Source organism: Leopardus geoffroyi, chromosome B2 (genome assembly GCF_018350155.1).
Source record: "Leopardus geoffroyi isolate Oge1 chromosome B2, O.geoffroyi_Oge1_pat1.0, whole genome shotgun sequence".
In the NCBI taxonomy this organism is placed as follows: domain Eukaryota; kingdom Metazoa; phylum Chordata; class Mammalia; order Carnivora; family Felidae; genus Leopardus; species Leopardus geoffroyi.
This window is the reverse complement of record NC_059332.1, coordinates 3,045,001-3,067,775: the sequence shown is the minus strand read 5'-3', so window position 1 is coordinate 3,067,775 and position 22,775 is coordinate 3,045,001. Positions and strand designations below refer to the sequence as shown.

Below are 22,775 nucleotides of genomic sequence, written 5' to 3'. Positions count from 1 at the left end.
CAGACCCGGCCCGTTACCTCCGTGCCCACTTGCGGGCTCACACCCCGGCTCGCGAACGGAAGACACACCTGTTGCGGGGTGGAAACGCTGGAAGGTGGAGCGGCGGGGCGGGGCCCGCTCCCAGTCCTTCCTCCCAGACCGGAACAAAAGAACAAAGCCCTCCAAGGGATCAGGGCGGAACCGCCCCGCACGGAGGGAGGCGAGGGGCGCCCCCTCCGAGGACTCCCCAGCTCCCTCTCGCAGAGGCCGCTTCCAGCGGGGCGAGGAGGATGACGTCACGCAGCCGCAAGGCTGGCGGTTGCCATGGTGATACCTGGGCTTCCCTCCCTCTAGGGCGCTCCACACTCTCAGCTCGCGCGTCCGGAAGCGCCGGGACCGGCACCAGACCTAGCGAAGGCAGCCGAAGAGGGTGCACTTCCCCAGCGCCAACCTCTGCCGGCTTCAACGGCCACTTCCGGTCGCGCGGAGAGAGCCCCTCCCCCCGCTCGTCGTGCCCGGCGGACGCGCAGAACTACGGTTCCCAGAATGCTCCACGACGCCGGACTCCATTTCCCAGAGCTCCCGTTGGGCGGGGCCGGGAGTTCTCCGCGCCAGTCCCTGGCTTCTGAACGTCTCTGGTGGGAGTAACCGGACCCTGGGGACCCTCAAGTTTGTGTGACCGAACGTAGTGTAGGAGATACACATTTACACACGTGTATAATTTTAAAACGCAGAGAAACACTGCACAATTCATTATTTGCCTTTACTACTTGTTCTGCATTCTATTTAGTGCTCTATTTGTTCGTCATTTTAAAATTTCTTGTCGCGGCCCATTATATTGCCTTCAGGACTTTCAAATGGGTCGCGACCCACATCTTTTTAAATGCTAAAGGAAAGCGGGAAGTGGTGTTCCCGTGTTCTGCCCTACAGCAGTGCACGGTGTATGCCTACGTCAGCTGCGAATGGAGTCCAACGCCGGTCTGTCGGTGTGTCCCTGGCAGAAAAGAACCCAATAGAAGTCCGTAGGTTTTTATAGTGTTCGATGTGTGGCCCACGCAACTGACTGTGCTGCTTCCCAGGCTTTTGGATAGAGGGCCTAAGGTCAAGTCACTGCTGGATGACAAAACATTACACTTGGAAATCCTAACAATGAGTACATGAAAGACAAATTCACAAAGGAAAGGAAAGGAGAAACTGGACATCTAAGAGCAGATTTCAAAAAAGATCTAAGGGAGGCACTAGAAAATTTCAGGGAACAAGTTGATATTCTCAGCAGATTCCAAGAAGACATCGACCCAATGAAAACAGGATAGAAAGATGTGAGAACAAGATGTGAAAAAAACAAAACACTAAAAAGACATTCTAGATGAAAAAGGATAAAAATATATAGCAAGCATATTTAACATAAGCAGCATAATTAAAGTCATATTGGAGAACTGGATGGATGCTGTGAAAAGTGAGTCGGTTACCTATAGGATATTCTTTTAAAAAGCTCTTCTACGAATCAGAAGAAAAAGATGAATGAGGTAGAAGAAAAAGTGATATAAAGGACAGACGATGGAAAGCCAACATAGGGATAACTGGCCATCAGGAAAAAGTGACGATATGCAATGAGCTATGATTTTCATATGACTTTATGCCAGGCAGGGTCCTAATAAGTGCTTTGCATCTATTAACTTTTTTAATTCCTAAAACAAGCTAATGAAGTTATTCTGTATTATTATTCCTACTCTACAACTGAAGGAAGCTGAGGCACAGATACGTTGAATAACTTGCCTAAATCACACAGCCAGCAAATGGGGAAGCTGGGACTTGAGTTTAGGAATTTGATCCCAAACTCTCACTTTTAATCTCTGTAACACTAGACCCCCGCAAGTAAAGACATGAACAATTTCCCGAGTTTAAGAATATATCTCTCATTCATGGCTGGTGGGAGGGCAAAATGGTACAACCACTTTGGAAGACAGTTTGCAATTTCTCACAAAACAAAACATACTCTTAACAATACGATCCAGCAATCTCGTTCCTGGATATTTGCCCGAATGAACTGAAAACTCATGCTCATATAAAAGTCTAATTTCCAAAACTTGAAAAGCCACCAAAATGTCCTTCAACAGGTGACGGATAAACAATGGCACGTCCAGACAATGGAATATTATTCTGCAATGAAAAGAAATAAGCTATCAAGCTACCAAAACACCCGGAAGAACATTAAATGCATAATGCTGAGTGAAAGAATTTAAAAAGGCTACATACTTTATGACTCCAACCATATAACATTCTGGAAAAGACAAACCTGTGGAGACTGCAAAGGACAATGGTTGCAAGGTGCTGGGGAGAGGGAAGGAGTCATGGATAAATAGAGCGAAGGGGATTTTTAGGGCAGCGAAACCATTCTGTATGATAGCGTAATGAATGTATGTCATTATATTTTTGTCAAAACCCATAGAACGTACAAGACACAGTGAATCCCTAATATTAACTAGCAGCATAAATAATATCAATACTGGCTCATCAACTGAAACAAAGGTACCACACTAACCTAAGATGTTAATGGTAGGGAAAACTGGTTGGGGGGAGGGGGAGTGACAGTATATGGAAACTCTATAGCTTCTGCTCAATTTTTCTGTAAACCTAAAACTTTTTTTAAAGTGTATAATTAACAAACACATGACCATCAAAGTTGCTCTGTTAAGGTTTCAGAAGGAAATGAAGGACACGTAATGAGGAACTGGAAGAAAAGTGACTGTTGTTATAAAGTGAGGAAATTGCCAAGCACAGTGTGGAAGGTGCAGCTTGACTTCTCCCTGATGTCTATAGTTAAAAAAAAATTTTTTTTTTTTTACAAAAATTTAAAAAGAAATCGAGGAAAGAACTGTTAAGCAAAAGGGAACCAGATTTTGACGACTTGGAAAATTTTTAGCCACCCCTTACACGAAAGAGACTTTCAATACTGAGGACAGCAAGAACGCGTGTGTACACATATATATTCGTTTTAGTGACTGGGTCTGCACATGAAATGGAAGCTAGTACAGGAAGTTGCACATAGATGCCCCGGGGCTATATGGGTAAAATATTAATTGAGCAGCTATCATGTGCCACGCACCAACCAATTAAAAAATAAAACAAAAACCACTACCTACATAGAAGGTATAATTTGGTGAATAAAAGACAAAGCTTACTGAGTTTTTACTGGATGCAACGCTCTGAACACTTTATTTAAGTTAACATATTTCATTAACTCAGGGTTCTAGAGAACAGGAAAGGATAGAAATTCATGAAAAATGCACAGATGAATAATTTAAGATATAACTCTGCCTCAGGAATGCGTCTTTTTGCACAATGGCTGGAAGTTTGGTAACACAGAATGTTTTTACTCCAAATAGTGAGTATCTAAGTATGTTATCAATAAATATTTGGATGTGACATACATTGTAGCAGCAGCAAAAAAGTATGACATCCTAGTGATGAAGGATCTTTTGAAAGAAAAATATTTGATTAACTTTAACAGCTACACAACAAAGCATCCGAGAGTGAACAACTCAGTATGTCTACACAAAGACAGCACAACCATGGACTCAGCACCCAATTTGAAAACCGAAACATTACCAGAATGCTAGAAACTCCTCCCAAGGGCAGTATCATTCTGATTTCTAACACCATAGATTAGTTTCACCTGTTTTTGAACTTTCAAACAATGGAATGCACTATAAATGTATTCTTTTGTGCCTGGCTCCCCTCGCTCATTCTTAGCGTGGGAGGTTTCATTCGTGTGATTGTTCTTGTAGTTCCTTCCACTCCCTGTGGGGTGAAATTCCATTTTAAAAGAAAACAACAAACAAACAAACAAACAACAGCAGCTCACGATTTGTCTTCTCTACCGCAGATGGACGTTTGGTTTATTTCCAAAGCAGGACTAAAATAATAACTGGACTAGCTTTTGTTTCCTGCAGCTCAACGTGCATTGTCTTCCTTTACCTAGACCCATTCCATTAAAAACATTTTCAGTCCAGTGAAACAAAGTTGCACCTGGGTCCACTCCTTCCTCACTGGCACCCTAAAGCCAACAAGCAGTTGATTAATTGTAATTCAAAGGGCACATCACTAATTGCTGTTTTGCAGTGTTTTCCAAAGCACAGATCTTGGATATTTCCTCGGTATCAAACCTCAATCAAAACTAGCGTTCCAGATGACTTAAGCAAAAACAAAAGAGCCACAACGTGCTTGATAAAAAACGTGTACACCAAGTAAAAAAGAGGAGGGAATCCGCACAAGTTATGGATAATAACGGCTTCACGTCTACCCCTTCGGAGCAGGCTGTCCCATCAAACCACAGGATTAACTAACGTCTCTCCCTTTCTCGTCTCTTCCTCGCTCTCTACAGGCGACGTGATTTCTCCACCTGCGATCGTTTGCCTCTTAAGCGAGCAGGGCACCCCGAGTAGACCACAACCAACTCCTGGCACCGGGGCACCCCACGACCTCGGACTCGAAGGCGGAGACCAAGTCGGGGAAGAGAAAACACACCGGCGCTCGCTAACTTTGGAGAGGGAGAGAGAGAGAGAGAGAGGCCCCGCTTTGCACACGAATCAACACAGGGTCCTGCTCTGGGAAGGCGCCCCCCGCAGGCCTCCCCACGCCCTGCGCCCGCGACAGCGGCCGGCGGCGCCGAGTCCCTCCCGAAAGCCGCTCCGGTCGGTCACGGGCCCAGGGCTCCCCTCCGGCGGGCCCGCGGCCCCGGAACCCCCGGCAGGTCGCACACACTTGGCAGCGACTCGGCTCCCGGCGCCCGCGGCCTCCACCCTTTCCCCGCCTTCGGCCGCTGCTCTTTCTAGGTAAGGCCTGCGCTGGCCGCTCGAGCCCCATGTAGTCGTGGCCGAGTGGTTAAGGCGATGGACTAGAAATCCATTGGGGTCTCCCCGCGCAGGTTCGAATCCTGCCGACTACGGCGTGTTTTTCTCCGGTCCGACTTCGGCCTCGGCCCCCGCCGGGAGCCGCGGGCCCTGTTACTTTAACGCCCCGGAGAGCAGGGCTCCCTCTTTTCCTCGGAAAACCCGCCCGAAGCTTTAGCGGAGGCCGGCCGGGGCTAGCCAGTGTAGACGCGCACCAGGCACCTGGGCCACCCCAGGGGACGCTCCCCGGGCGCGTCCCGTCAGTGCTTTCCGTCGTCCCGCCCCGGAACTGCAGCCGCGCTCCGAGGTCCGGCGAAGGACCGCGCTGGGTCGGGGGCGTCCACCTGCGGCGCCAGGGCGCTCGTCCCGGAGCGGGGGGGGGGGGGCGGGGCGGGGCGGGGGAGGAGCTGCAGTCCGACCTGGAGGAAAATGGCTTCCGCGCCAGGGGCGGTGCCAGCTCCGGGACCCCGTGGTGGACGGCTGGCGGCCAATCAGAATTCCCCCGGATGTGACGCGTCGGCAGGGCACAAGGTCACTCTAGGTATCCCTCAAAAATGTGTGGTGTGAATCTGATCAGAGGAAACCTCGGACGGTTTCAAAAGGAGGGTCGTCCCACAAAGTAACTGCGTTGTTCTCCTCGCAAATCGCACCAGTATGACACAGAGGAAGAATAATGTTTCAGGTCTTAAAAGAATTTAATGCAACACATGATCTGGGGTTTTCTTTTGCTGTGCAGGACATTATTGGAACAATCGATGAAATCCGAATGAACCACCGGGATTAAATAATTTTATTTTATCGGTGGTAATTCCTGATTGTACTCATTGTTCTTTGGTTATATAAAAGAATGGCTTTAAAAATACTGGGAGAAGAAAGAAAAGACTATGCGTCTTCAAACTCCGTCTCAGTTTCAAAAAAGTATGACATGAAGAGAAAAGGAAAGTACAATAATATGTCAAACATGCTAAACTTTGGAGAATGGAGTGCAGGGTAGCCAGGAATTCTTTATATTCTCGTAAATGTTCTGTCCGTCGGAAATTATTTGAAAATTAAATGATTTCAAAATAAAAGGGTGAAAGAAGAAAACAGAATAAAACCATAAATGAAGACTATACTCATTGAAATTTATTGTCTTCTTCCAAAAGCAAGAGCACACTGTACATACTATGTTAGCTAATTTGACAATAAATTATATTGAAAAAGAAAAGCACAAATACACAGTTTAAACCATTGATATGAAAGGGGCAATGAGTAAATTACTCAGTAAGAATTTAGGATTGGTGAGGGAATGGGTTCAAAATGCTTCAGTGAGCAAAGAAATTCATGACACACAAGAAAAAGCTGACTAAACACTGCATGCCCAAAACAACATTGTTTACTGACTGACTGCATCGCAGGATGTGAAAACAAGATAGTACTAACATCCACAGCGACAAAAACATGTAACATGGGGAGGTGTGACCAAATCGGAATCATCCCACGCTCCTTTGTAAGGATGAGTAAGGTTGGTAATAGAAGCACCCTCAATACTTGGACCATTGCCAGATGGGTAAATGTTAAAATCAGTATTTCTGTGAGCCGTGGTTAAAGCCCAGCAGCGTTGTTGTTGTTTTTTAAAAAAGATTTGTTTTTTATAACCTATTCTTTTTTTTTTTTTTTAGGTTACTTATTTTGAGAGCAAGAGAATGGGGAAGGGGCAGAGAGAGAGGGGGAGAGAGAGAATCCCAAGCAGGCTCCCTGCGGTTGGTGCAGAGCCCCGTGTGGAGCTTGATCCCACGACCAAGAGATCACGACCTGAGCCCAGAGCAAGAGGCGGAGGCTTAAAGGACCGAGCCACCCAGGCGCCCCCCCCCTCCCCACAGCATCGTTTTTTAAAAGAAGGGCCACCCTTCCAAGGTAAAAGCCTAAATATGAAATATTACTTTAAAGTTAATTGTTAACATTCTGTCATGAAGTTTTGATAGTCAAGTTTAAAAGATAGTATTACCGTGCAGCTCTGTCGGCCCCTAGCTTATTTCTGAAGCGACTCTAGGGCGCAGGAGGCTGCCCCCTGCTTTTCACCTAACATTGAATCTCATTTGTCTCTCTTCTTCAGAGACAAAATATTCCTTTTTTATGGAGGAAATATGATTCGTCATGATAAGAATTATGAAGGCACTGAGAGCAATCAACGCGGGCAGGGCTTGAAGGGCTCCCAACCGTGGGAGAAGGGAAACAGGACCCGAGGTGCCCAAGGGCATCCCCTTGAGGACACGTGCCATTTTCCAGCATTTTGGAATAGATGTCAAGTGCAAAGATGTAGATGCGCTGGGCCGGGGAGACCTAGAACCCGAGGGACAAAGTTCTGGTGGTGAGGGAACCACGGAGAAGGAGCTCGAATTTCTATGTATTCTTCTTATGTCATCGACAAATCCCTCAACTGCACACACACACACAGGAAGATGTTCCAAAACTCTGTCGGAAAGAGCAGCTGGAAGGCCAATAATGTTCTCTAGAGATTCAGCAGGCGTATACTTCTGGGGGACACAGAGGTTAAAGTTCACGCCTCTCCCCGTCGGAGGGAACTTGGTTAACAGGACTGTTATTTGAGACTTCAGAAGCATTTCCCCTTAGCAGTAAGTGACAAACCCTAGTCATAAGAACCACACAAAAGGAGTAACGGCTATGTCTTTAGCTTAAAGAAACATTGGGGCGCCTGGGTGGCGCAGTCGGTTAAGCGTCCGACTTCAGCCAGGTCACGATCTCGCGGTCCATGAGTTCAAGCCCCGCGTCAGGCTCTGGGCTGATGGCTCAGAGCCTGGAGCCTGTCTCCGATTCTGTGTCTCCCTCTCTCTCTGCCCCTCCCCCGTTCATGCTCTGTCTCTCTCTGTCCCAAAAATAAATAAACGTTGAAAAAAAAAATTTAAAAAAAAAAAGAAACACTAACATAGACCAACTGTAACAAAGGTTCAATGTTATGTACTTCAGAAAGACTACCAGAAAACTCTGAATGTTTGAAAAGAAAGCAATACACATCTATGTAGTCCATGGGTCAAAGAAGATAACAAAATGGAAATCTAAAATTTTTTTGAGCTGAATAATAATGAAATGCATTATATTCTTATTTGATGTAGCTAGAGCCATTTTTAGAGGGAAATTTTTATTTTTTTATTTTTTATTTTTACATATTTCTAAATGTCTATTATTTTTGAGACACACACACACACAGCACGAGCAGGGGAGGAGCAGAGAGAGGGGAAGACACAGAATCTGAAGCAGGCTCCAGGCTCCAAGCCGTGAGCACAGAGCCCGACGCGGGGCTCGAACTCACAAACTGCAAGACCATGACCCCAGCCGAAGTCCAACACTTAAATGACAGAGCCACCCAGGCCCTCCCCCCACCCCCAGATTTTTACTTTTGACTGCAGGTATTAGAACGAGACAAAGGTTGAAAATAAGTGATTTAACTTGTTAATTTTATGGCTCAGCAAGCCATAAAAAGTTGGGAATTTAAATGCACAAAGTAGAAGGCTCTATAAAAATAAGTGCAAACATCGATCAATGGAAAACAGACATACATCAGAGAAAATCAACAAAGTGAAAAAGCTGGCTCTGAAAAGAATGATAAAATAGATACACCCTGAACAAGACTAATCAAAAAGACGGTAAGATAAACACACAAAATACCAGCAGGAGGAATGAAACAGATGATATTCATATATATCCTAAACATATTTTGAAAACAAGAAAGAGGGATTATAAACATCTTTATGTCAATACATGAGACGCGTTCAATGAAATGGATACATTCCTGGAAAAACACAATTTACCACAACTGACACAAAAAGCAATAGGAAACTGAATTGTCCTATTCCTATTAAAGAGATTGAATCCATAAATTACTCACCACCTCGGGGGCGCCTGGGTGGCTCAGTCAGTTGAGCGTCTGACTTCGGCTCAGGTCACGATCTCATGGTCTGTGAGTTTGAGCCCCGAGTGGGGCTCTGTACTGACAGCTCAGAGCCTGGAGCCTGCTTCGGATTCTGTGTCTCCCTCTCTCTCGGCCCCTCCCCTGCTCATGCTCTGTCTCTCTCTCTCTCTCAAAAGTAAATAAACATGAACAAGAAAAATTGTTTTTAAATAAAGAGATTGAATCCACAATTTAAAAAGTCACTCATATAAACTTCCAGGAGTAGATAGATTCATTTGTAATTTTTCTATGCAAAGAGAGATGAAATCAATCCTACTGAAATCTTACAGAAAAAAAACATCTTTCAACTCATTATATGAGACCAACATAACTCTGATCCAGAACCTGAAAGACATTATGAGAACAGCATATTACAGGCCAGTATCTCTTATAAACAGAAGCGAAGCTCAAAACTGTTAACTAAGATATAAGCAAATCAAATCAAGCATATTTTTTGAAAAAGCTGAAACATCATGATCAAATGGACTTTATTCTAGAAATTCAAGATTGGCTTAACATTTTTAAAATGTAATTTACCGCATCAATAAAATAAATGTAAGAACCAATGATCATCTTATTAAACACAGAAAAAACATTTGATAAAATTCAACATCAATTCATGATAAAAACCCGAAAAATGCTGAATAGAGGGGAATTTCTTTAGTCTACCTAAAACAATAAAATAATACCTACACTGAGCCCAGTCTGGGAACATGACCAAGATGTCTATATTATTTCTTTTACTCAACATGGTTCTGGAAGTAAAATCTAGTGCAATAAAACAAGAAGAGAATAGGAGTCCCTAGGTGGCTCAGTTGGTTGAGCGTCTGACTTCAGCTCAGGTCATGACCTCACAGCTTGTGAGTTCAAGCCCCACGTTAGGCTCTGTGCTGACAGCTTGGATCCTGGAGTCTGCCTTCCTCTCTCCGCTCCAACCCACTTGCATTCTGTCTCTTTCTCAAAAATAAATAAACATTAAAAAAAATTTTTTTAAAAAAACAAGACCAGAATAATTGATATTAATCCTGGGAAATGAAACCTTTCATTATTAGGAATGTACGAAACTGAGAAGAATCTAAAAATTACTGGAATTAGTTAAATGAATTTAGTTACTTACTATTCGTTACTATTCAGAAGGTTATTGCCTTTGTGGTCAATGTGCAAAATGTCAATCGTGTGAATATATTCTAGCAATAAACAAGTGAAATATAGAATTTTCTAAATTCCATTTCAATAGCATTACAAACATTACCTAGGAATAAGTCTGACAAAACTGTGCAAGACTCCATCAGAAACTACAATACATTACTGGGCTACATTAAAGAAGACCTAACAAGTGATCTCTTTTGCATATGGGATGACTCAAGAGTGTTAGGATGTCAAATCATCTTAAATTACTCAGCAGATTCAATGAAATCCAAATCCAAATCTCAGAAAGTATTTTTGTAGAAACGGGCTCTAGTGCAAAGGAGCTTGCAAAGTCAAGTCAATATTGAAGAAGATAAACTAAGCTAGAACAGTTATGCTGCCAACTCACAAAATAGGTCCTAGGTAAATTTAGTCAAGCGAGGGTGGTCTTTTCCATAATGATACAACATCTTGATAGAATTAAATGAATCTTGACTTCCTACTTCGCATTATAAATGCATTACAAACAAAACTATTTCGTGATAAACCTTCATGTGAAAGAAAAAACAACCCAGTGTCTAGAAGAAAACAGAGCAGAATATCTTCATGGACTTGGGCTAGAGAAAGATTTCTCAAATGGGACCAACTGAGTCATAAAAAAAAGAAGTTGAAGAGTTGGACACTTCAAATTAAGGATGTATTGGTTGCAGAAGACACCCATGAAAAAAGCAAAAACAAAGCCTTGAAATGGGAGGAGGTATCTGGGATCTGTATGTATATTATCCATCCATCCATCAAATGACTAATTTCCATATATATATATATATATATATATATATATATATATATATATATATGACCTCTACGAATAAATAAGAGTAGACAACTCAACTTGAAAGTGGGCAACAGGGGTGCCTGGGTGGCTCAGTTGGTTAAGCGTCCAACTTCAGCTCAGGTCATGATCCTGCAGTTTGTGAGTTTGAGCCCCGTGTTGGGCCTCTGTGCTGACAGCTCAGAGCCTGGAGCCTGCTTTGGATTCCATGCCTCCCTCTCTCTCTGCCTCTCCCCTGCTTGTGCACTGTCTCTCTCTGTCTCTCAAAAATGAGTAAACATTACAAAAAGAAAAAGAAAATGGGCAACAGGCTTGGCAGACATTTTGTTAAAAATATTCAAAATGGGGGCGCCTGGGTGGTTCAGTCGGTTAAGCATCCGACTTCGGCTCAGGTCATGATCTCACGGTCTGTGAGTTCGAGCCCCGCGTCGGGCTCTGTGCTGACAGCTCAGAGCCTGGAGCCTGTTTCAGATTCTGTGTCTCCCTCTTTCTCTCTCCTCCCCTGCTCATGCTCTGTCTTTCTCCTCTCAAAAAGAAATAAATGTTAAAAAAAATTTTTTAGACATTCAAAAGGGTCAATAAGCATATAAAAAGGCACTCAACATCATGACTCACCAGAGGAATGCAAATCGAAACCAAAATGAGATAGCACTATACACCCATGAGAATGGCTAAAATTTAAAACTCTGAGCATAAAAACTAGTGGTAAGAGCATTTTCACATTGCTAGTAGGAGTATAAATTCGCGTAACCACTTGGAAAAAATGTTTCACCATGCCTACAAAAGTTACACATAATATTCTTATGACCCAGATACTATCCTTCTTGACCATATAACCAACACAAAGAGCGTGTCCGCGCATGTTCGTAACAACGTCATTTGTGATAGTCAAAGTCTAAACCACCTAAATGTACTGTCAGTGGCAGAATGGAAATGTGGAATAGTATACAGCCATTATAAGGAATAACTACTGATAAACACAGCAACATGGCCAAGCCTCACAGATACGACGTCACTCAAAAAAACATCTAGAAGAGTGTCCATCTCCACTCATAAGAAGTACGAAAACAGCAAAATTAATATATGACGATAGAGTGCTTGTCCTTGGAGGGAGGGTCCACGCGGACAGGGATGAGACTAATGAGAGCCTTCTATACTGCTGAAAATATTCTGTATCTTGATCGTGGCGATTGTCATACAGGTATATGTACATGCGAAAGCTGATCAAGCTATATAATTTTAAGATTTGTGGTCTTTACAGTACGTAAGTTATACCTAAATTGAGGCAAAATAAGGATGGTTTCACTCAAAGGAAAGCAGGGAGAATGCCTCATTAGCAGATATGCATGACAAGACCTGATAAAGGGTGAGGTGCTGGGTGACTCAGTCGGTTAAGCATCCAACTCTTGACTTCGGCCCAGGTCATGATTTCATGGTCGTGAGATCAAGCCCCACGTAGGGCTCCACACTGAGCATGAAGCCTGGTTGGGATTCTCTCTCTGTCCCTGCCCTGCTCATGCTCTCTCAAAAAAAAAAAAAAAAAAAAAAGTTCCAATTTCAATAAGCATCAAAAATGTCAACTGCCTAGCAGTAAATCTAATAAAAGATGAGCAAGATATCTATACTAAAATCCTGTATTCATCCAGAAGAAGGTGAATAATATAAATACTTATCGATTTAAAAAGGGGCAAGGGAGCAGGAATGGGAGGACAAAGAACAAACTGGCAAAGTTGGGAGAACTGGAAGCAAAACTAAATAACTACTTATCTTTAATGCTGGTAGACTAAATATTTCAATTATAAGACAGATCATCATAATGAGAAAAAAATTTACCCAAAACGATATGCTTTTTATAAGGCACACAATTTAAACATATGGCTTTTTTTTTTTTTTTTTTTAAATTTTTTTTTTTTTTCAACGTTTATTTATTTTTGGGACAGAGAGAGACAGAGCATGAACGGGGGAGGGTCAGAGAGAGAGGGAAACACAGAATCGGAAACAGGCTCCAGGATCTGAGCCATCCGCCCAGAGCCTGACGCGGGGCTCGAACTCACAGACCGCGAGATCGTGACCTGGCTGAAGTCGGACGCTTAACCGACTGCGCCACCCAGGCGCCCCAACATATGGCTTTTTAAAAAAGAATTGAGGTAAAAAAAAATGGAAGACACAGAATAAATAACAACAACGAAAACTGACCCGAACCACTTTAATGATAATAATTTGAATTTGTAGCCTTTAAGAAAGAAGCATTACTAAAATTAATATGAGGCTATTTCATAACCTCCAGGGTCAATTTAGTAAGAAAATATTACAACACTGTATTTGTACGGGCATAATAACAGCTTCAAAGTATAGAACGCAAAAGATGGACAGAGCTAAATGAAGACACACAAAAATCCATAATCATAGTTGATATTTCAACACCTCTGTAGAAATAACAAATGGGACTTAGAGAAAAATTTAGTACGGAAAATTAAGTAAAATGTAGTGAGGGAATTTTAGGCAACTGGATTAATACGATCCCCAACTGCAGAACACCTGAGCTTTTGGGGGACACAGGAGACACTGAACAAAATCACTCAGGCGAAGCATCACGCAAGTCTCAACAAGTTTCAGGAGACAGAGATCAAGCGGAACAGGTCCAGCACTGTAAAATGAAATCAAAACCAATGTCAAGAACATCAACAAGTGGAAAATCCTCAAATGTTACAAAATCAAGTAACGGAATTGAATTTACAAAATAACCCCGTGGGTCAAATAAGTTTAAAAGCCTGTAAACGATTTTTAACTGCCTGATAATGAAAACCGGGTCTATAACGTCTTGTGACAAGAAGCTGCAACAGCACTTGAGGTCTAATCGTTAGCTCCAAGTCTACACATTAACAGAGAAGAAAAATGGAAAGGTAATGATCTAAGCTTTCATCTCAAGAATCGAGTTTTAACAAGCCAGTAAACTAAATCTTTAAAAGTCCCAAGGAAAAAACAAGAGTTAAGTGTGATACCCGCTGAAAAAGAATAGAGGAAATTAATAGAACAAAAATTTGCTTTTCACGTAGTAAAACTGTTACCTCAAATCAAGACAATTTTTTTTAAATTTTTTTAATGTTTATTTATTTTTGAGAGGGAGAGAGACAGGGTGTGGGCAGGGGAGGGGCAGAAAGAGAGAGGGAGACACAGAATCCAAAGCGGGCTCCAGGCTCTGAGCTGTCAGCACAGAGCCCGACGCGGGGCTCAAACCCACGAATCGTGAGATCGTGACCTGAGCCAAAGTTAGACTCCCAACCGACTGAGCCACCCAGGCGCCCCAAACCCAGACTATTTTTAAGGAGGAAAAAGTATAAAAGGGGGACGTTAAAGATCTTACTGATATCAAGATCAGAGTGAAAAGATAAAACGAATAGTTCGTGGGGAAGGAATCTGACAATAGAGGATAGATCACAGGTTCCTTTATAAACGTGACTTACCAAAGCAGACACAAAGAGAAATGAAAAGTTCAAACAGTCTGAAGTCTACGAGAGAAATTAAAGTCATAATTACCCTCTGTGTTAGCTTGCTATGGCAGCCATTACAAAATACCATAGAATCAGGGGCTTAAACAACAGAAATTTATTTTCTCACATTTCTTGAGGCTAGAAGTCCAAGATCAAGGTGCAGTCTTGGTTTATCCAGAGACCTGTCTCTCTGGCTTGCAGAGAACCATTTTCTCTTATGTGAAGATAGCTGTGTCCTTATATGGCCTTTCTTCTGTGAGTGCTCATCTCTGGGGTCTCTTGGTGTGCAAATTTCTTCCTATAAGGGTACCGGTCAGATTGAATTAGCGCCCATCCTAACAGCCTCATTTTAACTTAATTTCCTTTTTAAAGTCTCTATCTCCAAGGGCAGCCACATTCTGAGGTGGGGCACTGGGGTGGGGGGTGGCGGTTAGGTCTTCAGCATCTGAATCTGGGAGGGAAAGGGCGCCTGGGTGGCTCAGTCGGTTGAGCATCTGTCCGACTTCGGCTCAGGTCACGATCTCACAGTTCATGGGTTCAAGCTCCATGCCGGGCTCCGTGCTGACAGCTCAGAACCTGGAGCCTGCTTCAAGTTCTGTGTCTCTCTCTCTGCGTGTGTGTCCCTCCCCCATTCATGCTATATCTCTCCCTCTCTGTCTCTCAGAAATAAATTTTAAAAGTTTAAAAAAATGCATCTGGGAGGGAACACAGTTCAGCTTCTAACACCTTTTGACAAAGCAAACAGTATGCAAAAATGGCTTCACCGTTGAAACCTTAAACCATTGAGGAAGGAATAATACCATACATAAACTCTCTCAGCAAACAGAAAAAGTAAAAACATTCGTAACTCTCTTGATGAGGCCAGAATAATCTTCATACTAACACCTGACAAGGATATTACTGGAGAGGAAATTCCAGGTCGATCTATGTGTTGAACATTCTAGATGTAAAACTCCTAAATCAAATAATAGCAATCAGATCCCGTAATATCAGTGATCCAATGAGTTGAAAGTAAAGAGGTAATGTTTGTCTCAGTAATATGAAATTTGTTTAATACAAACATCAATTGGGGCGCCTGGGTGGCGCAGTCGGTTAAGCGTCCGACTTCAGCCAGGTCACGATCTCGCGGTCCGTGAGTTCGAGCCCCGCGTCGGGCTCTGGGCGGATGGCTCAGAGCCTGGAGCCTGTTTCCGATTCTGTGTCTCCCTCTCTCTCTGCCCCTCCCCCGTTCATGCTCTATCTCTCTCTGTCCCAAAAATAAATATTGAAAAAAAAAAAGTTAATATAAACATCACTTGAAATGTATCACAAAGAGTAAGAGAAAAAAATCAAATGATCATAGCATTTGACAAAATTCAACACCCCTCATTAAAAACTTTCACCAGTCTAGGAATGGAAAGGAGATTTCTTAATCCCATGATGCATATATACAAAATCCGACATCTAACATCCTGATTATGGTAAGTATTTAACACTTTCTCCCAGATACTGGGACCAAGACAAGTATGGTCACTCCCACCACTGCTTTCAAAGTTGTACTGGGATCTTAGCTCATAAAATAAGTTAAGGCATAACAAAGAATTAAAGACATTGAGATTGGAAATGAAGAAATATGACTGCCATCATTTGCAGATGACACAATTAGGTGCTTGGAAGACTCCCCAAATCTACAAATTATTAGAATTAATAAGTAAAAATAGCAAATTTGCTGCATACAAAACCCAACATCCAAATAAATATATGTCATCTTCATACACCCTGGCAAAAAAAAAAAAAAAAGACAACTTTTTAAAATGTCACTTACAATAGCAAGAAAACTATGAATAACCTAATAACAAATACAGTAATAAATGTCATTAAAAAGTACAACAGTGCTCCATTAATAGCTCCAAATCACTGTGCAGAGAATTTTAAAAATTGTCTAAATGAAAGGATACACCATATTCATAGACTGAAAGACACAGACTCAATGTCTTTGAAATAAAATATTCAAACAGGACTTTTGGTAGAATTGACCATGTCTAAAATGCAATTTCAGGGGCTCCTGGGTGGATCCGTCGGTTAAGCGTCCAACTTCGGCTCAGGTCATGATCTCCCGGTCCGTGAGTTCAAGTCCCGCATCGGGCTCTGTGCTGACGGCTCAGAGCCTGGAGCCTGCTTTGGATTTTGGATCTTGTGTCTCGCTCTCTCTCTCTCTCTGCCCCTCCCTCTCTCTCCCAAAAATAAACATTAAAAATTTTTTAAAAATCAAATAAAGTGTAACTGCCAGTGGAAAGGACTTAGCATAGTCAAGGAAGTCTTGCATAAGAACAAATCTGGAAACAAACTTTTACTACAAACAAAACTTTTACTACCACAGAACAAGACTTATTCTAAAGCTACACTGATTAAGAAAGTGTGTTACTGGCATAAGGACAGATACAAAGCTCAATACAACAAGATAGATATGCCTACACAAAACCACACACATGTAACAAAGTGTCGCTGCAATTCAATGGAACAAGTGCTAGATTTTTCAAAAAGCAGTTCTGAGTCAACTCCACCTACAAAGGAGAACGATGTGGACATTGACCTCCTCTGTAAACTGTCCCCTAAACTAATTCAAGATGTATTCAAGACCTAACTATGTGAGCTAAAACAATAAATGTTATCGAGGAAAACAGGAGACTGTCTTCACGAACTTTGAATTAACGACGATTTCTGTTTAATAAGCACAAAAAGCAATACCCATTAAAAAAAGATAAATTGGACCCCTTTCAACTTAAGAACTCCAGCACATTCCAAAGACAACATTAATAGTGTGAAAAGTCACAGAGCGGGAGGAGATATTTGTCACACACACATTTGGCAAAAAATTTATGTCTAGAATACGTAAAGAACTCCTTAAAATCAGTAAGAAAAAAAGGCTATAGGCAGTAAATCAGATGGTGGGAATCTGGGTAATCTCCTGGGGCAATGGCTGAAAAACTGGTCACTAACAGTGAGGGCGTCTTTCGAGGTGTCAGGAGGCTTCCCCTCAGGGTGATACAGGTGCATTATTTTTATTTCTCTGGGAAGGCAGAACATTTCAGCTTTAACGTCTACACAGGGTACAGCAGGTTGGCATAAGCATCTAGTTCCACTTTCTGAACCTTCCCTTACGACAGAGGCTAGAAGGTTAAAAGTACAAATCCTGGGCGCATGGGGGGCTCCGTCGGCTAAGGGCCCCACTCTTGACTTCAGCTCAGGTCATGATCTCATGGCTTGTGGGTTCGAGCCCCATATCGGGCCCTGTGCTGCCAGCTCAGAGCCCGGAGCCTGCTTCGGATTCTGCGTCTCCCCCTCTCTCTGCCCCTCTGCCCCTCGCACTCTCTTTGTCTCTCTCAAAATTAAGTAAACATTTTTTAAAAAAAGAAATGTAAACTACTTTCTGACTGTTGTGTTTTCTTAGATTCTGTTTCTGTCTATCTGATACGCACTGATCACAGGGCCAAGTTAACCCCCGAGTTTGTTTTTTTACATCTCCTGCTATCCAGAGCCCAAGACTCTGAACCACCTCCCCAACTGCTTCTAGGGGACCCGAGTAGCATTTAAGTTTTCTTGCAATGGCACCGACCTCTTCTCTCTGAGACCGGGGCACAAGTCACTGGCTGACTTGCTTTCTGCCATGACAAAAGGCTCTCGTGCCAAATTTTGAGAACCACTGCCCTGGAAAGTACACTGGTGTTGCAGAAGCCTCCAGATTTCTGCCCCGCGGTTCAGGCAACAGACGTCTGAAATCAACCATTCCAGGGGCAGCGTCTGGATTTTCTCCTTTCTCGACTGCAGAGACAACGCAGGCTCTCTGGGAGCCCATCTCCTCGGGGTTGGATTAGAGCTGGCACCTCCCTCCACCCCCCACCCCCCACCCCCCCCCCCCCGTCCCAAACTTTCCTAGGAGTCTGTATTCTTCATTAATCCCCTTTCATTTACAATAGCTTCAGAGGTTTTGTTTTTGAAGGAAATCTTTAGGGACATACAACACAATGTAGCAGTGATGAGGAAAAAGACGTGAACCATAACGACACAGCTCAAGAAAGTGTCACAAAGGGAACGCACCTGTGTACCCGGGACCCCAGAATGAGAAACCCCATCCTCGGCATCCCGGGCAGGTTCTCCTCGGGGACTTTCGCAGCCACAGGTACCTTCGACCATCACCTGTCTGATTCCTAACACCACACATTTGTTTTGTCTGTTTTGAAAGCATGAAACGTTTCTGTTTTTTTCTCAGGTATTTGACTTCCCTCCAACTACAGTTCCACAGGAATTTACTTAAAACGTCACAGGTTTGTTAAACACGTGTGGACCAAACAAAAGCGTCATAATGTGACACATTACGGCAGCATCTGTATCACAACTTCCATTTTGCTTTAAATTTGCACTTAGTCACGTTATAAGTTGACCCGGTTTGTAAACAATGACTCCGCGATTGATACTCAGTTTGATGGGAAAGGCAGTTCAGCCAATAGACTGCTCAGTTAAATACGGAGTCAGGCTCCTTTACCCCAAACCCGCCTTAATACTCCCCTCCGAGCAGACTCCCCTCCATTAAACCGGGGGGGTTTCCTAGAATTGATTTTATGTTAGGAGAGGAACCTCCTTCATCTCCCTCCCACCCCCTTCCCTCTTCCCGTCACCTCTCCCCCCTCCTCCTCTTGTCTATTTAGTTTTGCCTCAAAAAAGGGACATTTATTCAAAGAAAAAAAGGCAAAGAATAGCAAGATACTCATCCCTGTCTCCCTCCCCTCCCCTCCCCTCCCCTGCTCCTCCTCAACCCCCCTGCCCGCCACGCACAGACCCCGGGCTGCTGCGGGGAGCAGGACAGCCCCTCTCACATAAGGTCGGGAACACCGAGGGGCATCTCCTCAATGGAGGTGTTGCAGAAGGTCTGGGTGTCTCCAAGAGTCCCCTTGTCTTCTTCGGTCACCATGGTAACGGCCACAGTCTATGGCCACATATGGCTTTAGCCGCCTCCACGCATGTTTCAGTCCTCCGGGCGGTTGAGTGGCGCCGAAGCCCCTTCTGTCTTCGGCTCGGACCCCCTCCTCCTCCCCACCCATGCCCTCCTCCCTCCCCTCCTTGTCCTCCCTCTTTAAAATTAGATTAAGACCTTCTAAGCAGCACAGACCAAATCCGCTTCAAGAGTTGGGAAAACGCGGCCAGAGAAACTAACATGCAAACCTAAGAGGAAATACAGACGCTGCGGGGCGTTGGTTAAACCCGGAGAGAAAGAGCCCGGGCCTCGGCCCAACGTCAAAGCCGAGCGGGAAACAAGAGGCTTAGCAACCTGCCGGCGAGGGGATGCAGAACTCTGAGCGCCCTCCGCCCGGGGCACCAAGCCAAGGAAGCAGGTGCCCGCCCGGTGCCCGCCTAGAACTCACCGGGAACCCACCTGGAGCCCGCGTGGCAGCCCGGACTCACCCGCGACCGCTGGTGGCACCGCCGCTCCGGGGTCCCGGGGGTCGGCCGCAGCGTGTCCGCGGAGCTCCCGAGGGATCGTGCGCGTCGCCGCCGCGGCCCACGGAAGCGGGGCCGTGCGCTCCCGCCCGCGGGTAGTCGTGGCCGAGCGGTTAAGGCGACGGGCTAGAAATCCGTTGGGGTGTCCCCGCGCAGGTTCGAGTCCTGCCGACTACGGCGTGTTTTTCTGCGCCCCCGCGGGCACTGCGGGGCGGCCCTGGTGACCAGGGCCCCGCTCCGTCCCTCTCGCTGCCTCCGGGCTCCCGTCGTGCGGCGGTTTTTTTTTTTAAAAATGGTCTTCACAGGCAAAACCCCGCAAAACCCACCGAGCAAGCTTTTCTCTGCGGCGACGCCGCCTGGGTTTCCTCCTGCGGGTGGCGCGCCCGGTGGCGGGGGCACAAGGCCCGGGTGCCCCGCAGACCCAGCGCGGAGGGACCCCGGGCCCTGCGCGGTTCGCGGCGCTCCCGCCGGACGACGCCACGCGCGCCCCCCGTGCGCCCCCGCCCGGGCTGGCGGTCTCCGGGCCGCGGGCGCCCCCTGGCGGCGGGGCCTTCCCGCCGGTCCCGGGCCCCCGACCACCTGCTTGCGCCACTCAGCTCTCGTCCGTCTTCCTGCGCCTCACTGTTTTCTAGGCAACCGGATCGGATGCAAAAGAAGCGAGCTGCATGCGTCACGATGAGTAGTACAGAAGGAGAACGGTAACCCGACAGCGGGGACGATGGACACAGGCAGCATCCTGTGCCGCCCAGAGACCTACTTCGGTGGACTCGACCTCATCTGCGTGGTGCTCGGCTGAAAGCGCACAATCTGAATTTAACTTTCGGGAAAGCATCAAACTCAGGGTGAGGGGGCGTTCTGCAAAATACCTGCGCAAGTTAGGCTTTGAAGGTCAATGAGATGAAACACAAAGATGGGGGCGCTCTTCCAGACGAAAGGACTAAGGAGGCAGGACGAATGAATGTCATCTGTTTTTCTTGAAATAAAGGATTCGCACAGTTGGCAAAACAGTAACAAGGTCTCTAGATCAAATAAGAGTTTTAATCCAGACTTCATAACTGTTCTGTGCTTAGGAAAGAGAACGTCCCTGGTTTTAGGAAATACACACTGAAGTATTTAGTGGTAAAGGGACATCTTGTCTGAAACACTAGAAAAAAATTATATATGTGTAAACTTATTTCTATATATCTAGCTATTAAAAAAACACATATCATAAATTAACAGCGAATATAGGTGAAGGATTTATGAAAATTCTTTGTACTATCTTGCAACTTCTCCATAAATTAGAAATTAGATCAAAATAAAAAGTTGAAGGAAGAAAAAGAAAGCAATAGAACAAGTAATTTAACAATATGCTCCTTTAAATAAAACCCCAAGCACAATTTGAGCATTAGACATAACATAGGGAAATACTATGTTTCGAAACACTCAATTTATTTATTTTTATTTTTTTTTAACGTTTATTTATTTTTGAGACAGAGAGAGACAGAGCATGAACGGGGGAGGGTCAGAGAGAGGGAGACACAGAATCGGAAACAGGCTCCAGGCTCTGAGCCGTCAGCCCAGAGCCCGACGCGGGGCTCGAACTCACGGACCGCGAGATCATGACCTGAGCCGAGCCGGCCGCTTAACCGACTGAGCCACCCAGGCGCCCCACGAAACACTCAATTTAAAAAAAAATGTTTGTTTATTCATTTTGAGAGAGAGCATGTGTGCAAGCAGGGTAGGGGCCAAAGAGAGAGGGAGAGAGAGAATCCCAACGTGGAGCTTGAACCCATGAACCGTGAGATCAGGCTGAAATCAAGCCGGATGCTCAGCCATGGGAGCCACCCAGGTGCCCTGGAAAGACTCAATTTTATCAAGATGACAACGATTTACAAATTGATCAATAGGTTCAATAAAATCCAATCAATCTCTATGTATTGTATGGAAATTAACTCACTGCTTTAAAAACACATTTGGAAATGCAGAACAACTTAAAAAACAAGAAGCTATTGAAGAAGAGAGCAAAGTGGGAAGACTGATACTATATATATATATTCAAGACATATGCAATTACTTATAAATCCATACTAATTAAGACAGCGTGCTCTTGGTTATTATATATGTAAATACTAAAACATTGTCTTCTTATTTATTTATTTATGTTAGAGAAAGAGTGCGAGTAGGGGAGAATCCCAAGCAGGCTCCACACTCAGCTCGGAGCCCCATGAGGGGCTCCATCAGATGACCCCAGGATCATGACCTGAACCAAAATGAAGAGTCAGCCACTCAACTTATTGAGCCATCCAGCGCCCCCATTATCTTCATTATCTGTGTCAACTCGGCCAGGTTGAACTACATTCCCCAGAATTCCCTTTTCTATGTGTTTCTGATTGGATGGTCCCCAGGAGACATTCTTGGGGGAGATTTGGAGGAAGAGGTCAAGTAGCAGCCATCTTGTTGCTCATTCTAACTCATCTGCTGACTTACCTCCTCAGGAGGCAGAGCTGGGTCTGCCACTGCCCCGCACCCCCCCTTCCCCTGCACCCTCCTTCAGCCTCCTCCTTTCCCGGATCTCGTGTGTGCGTTTAGCCCTAAATGAAGGGCCCTGGCTTCTGCAGGACACCTGCACCACCAAGTTCTGAGGCAACCAAAGCTGACACAGATTTCAGTCCATCCGGTGGGATCCAGTTCATGCTTGTGGGTTCCAGCTTGTTCTAATCTTACGCACTTTTTATCTGTCTTCCCGTCTGGGTCAAACTGCCCTGGGGGGAGTCTGAGCTTCAGCACTTCAACATTTATGTGGACTATTCAACCGGCTTCTACAAATCTATATGTGTACACATGTATCTGTCTATCTCTACGTATCGATACCTGTATATGAAATTTACATAACCATCCTGGGGGGCGGGGGGGGGGGGGGTCCGCTTCCGCCATTGAACACTGACCGCCCTTATTTTTTCACGGACTTGCACAACCCTCACGTGTTGACCAGGAATAAATTTAGCTGTTGAAATGTCTGTATTCAAGAAGAGGGTCACGGAAGAAAG

The 22,775-nt window shown here is 44.6% G+C and overlaps 1 protein-coding gene, 1 long non-coding RNA gene and 2 other non-coding genes across 8 annotated transcripts in view; 3 read left to right on the top strand and 1 right to left on the bottom strand.

The window, feature by feature from the left end:
* ZNF184 (zinc finger protein 184) overlaps nt 1-1,365 on the bottom strand; it is a 29,085-nt gene extending 27,720 nt beyond the window's left edge. For 2 of the 5 annotated variants that reach the window (XM_045500421.1, XM_045500422.1), the window contains exon 1: nt 69-1,365. The gene's annotated coding sequence lies outside the window, so the exon portion shown is untranslated. Of the gene's footprint in view, nt 1-17 lie in introns of all 5 variants that reach the window. The other 3 variants (XM_045500424.1, XM_045500423.1, XM_045500425.1) reach the window with 3 other exon arrangements.
* Nucleotides 1,366-4,845: 3,480 nt separating this feature from the next.
* On the top strand, nt 4,846-4,927 carry TRNAS-AGA. Its single transcript has one exon. It is a non-coding gene; the product is annotated as a tRNA-Ser (tRNA).
* A 14,752-nt stretch (nt 4,928-19,679) lies between these two features.
* Nucleotides 19,680-20,964, top strand: LOC123609537. The gene is made up of 2 exons (XR_006717810.1): nt 19,680-19,902; nt 20,379-20,964. It is a non-coding gene; the product is annotated as an uncharacterized LOC123609537 (long non-coding RNA).
* On the top strand, nt 19,842-19,923 carry TRNAS-AGA. Its single transcript has one exon. It is a non-coding gene; the product is annotated as a tRNA-Ser (tRNA).
* Nucleotides 20,965-22,775: the final 1,811 nt, after the last annotated feature.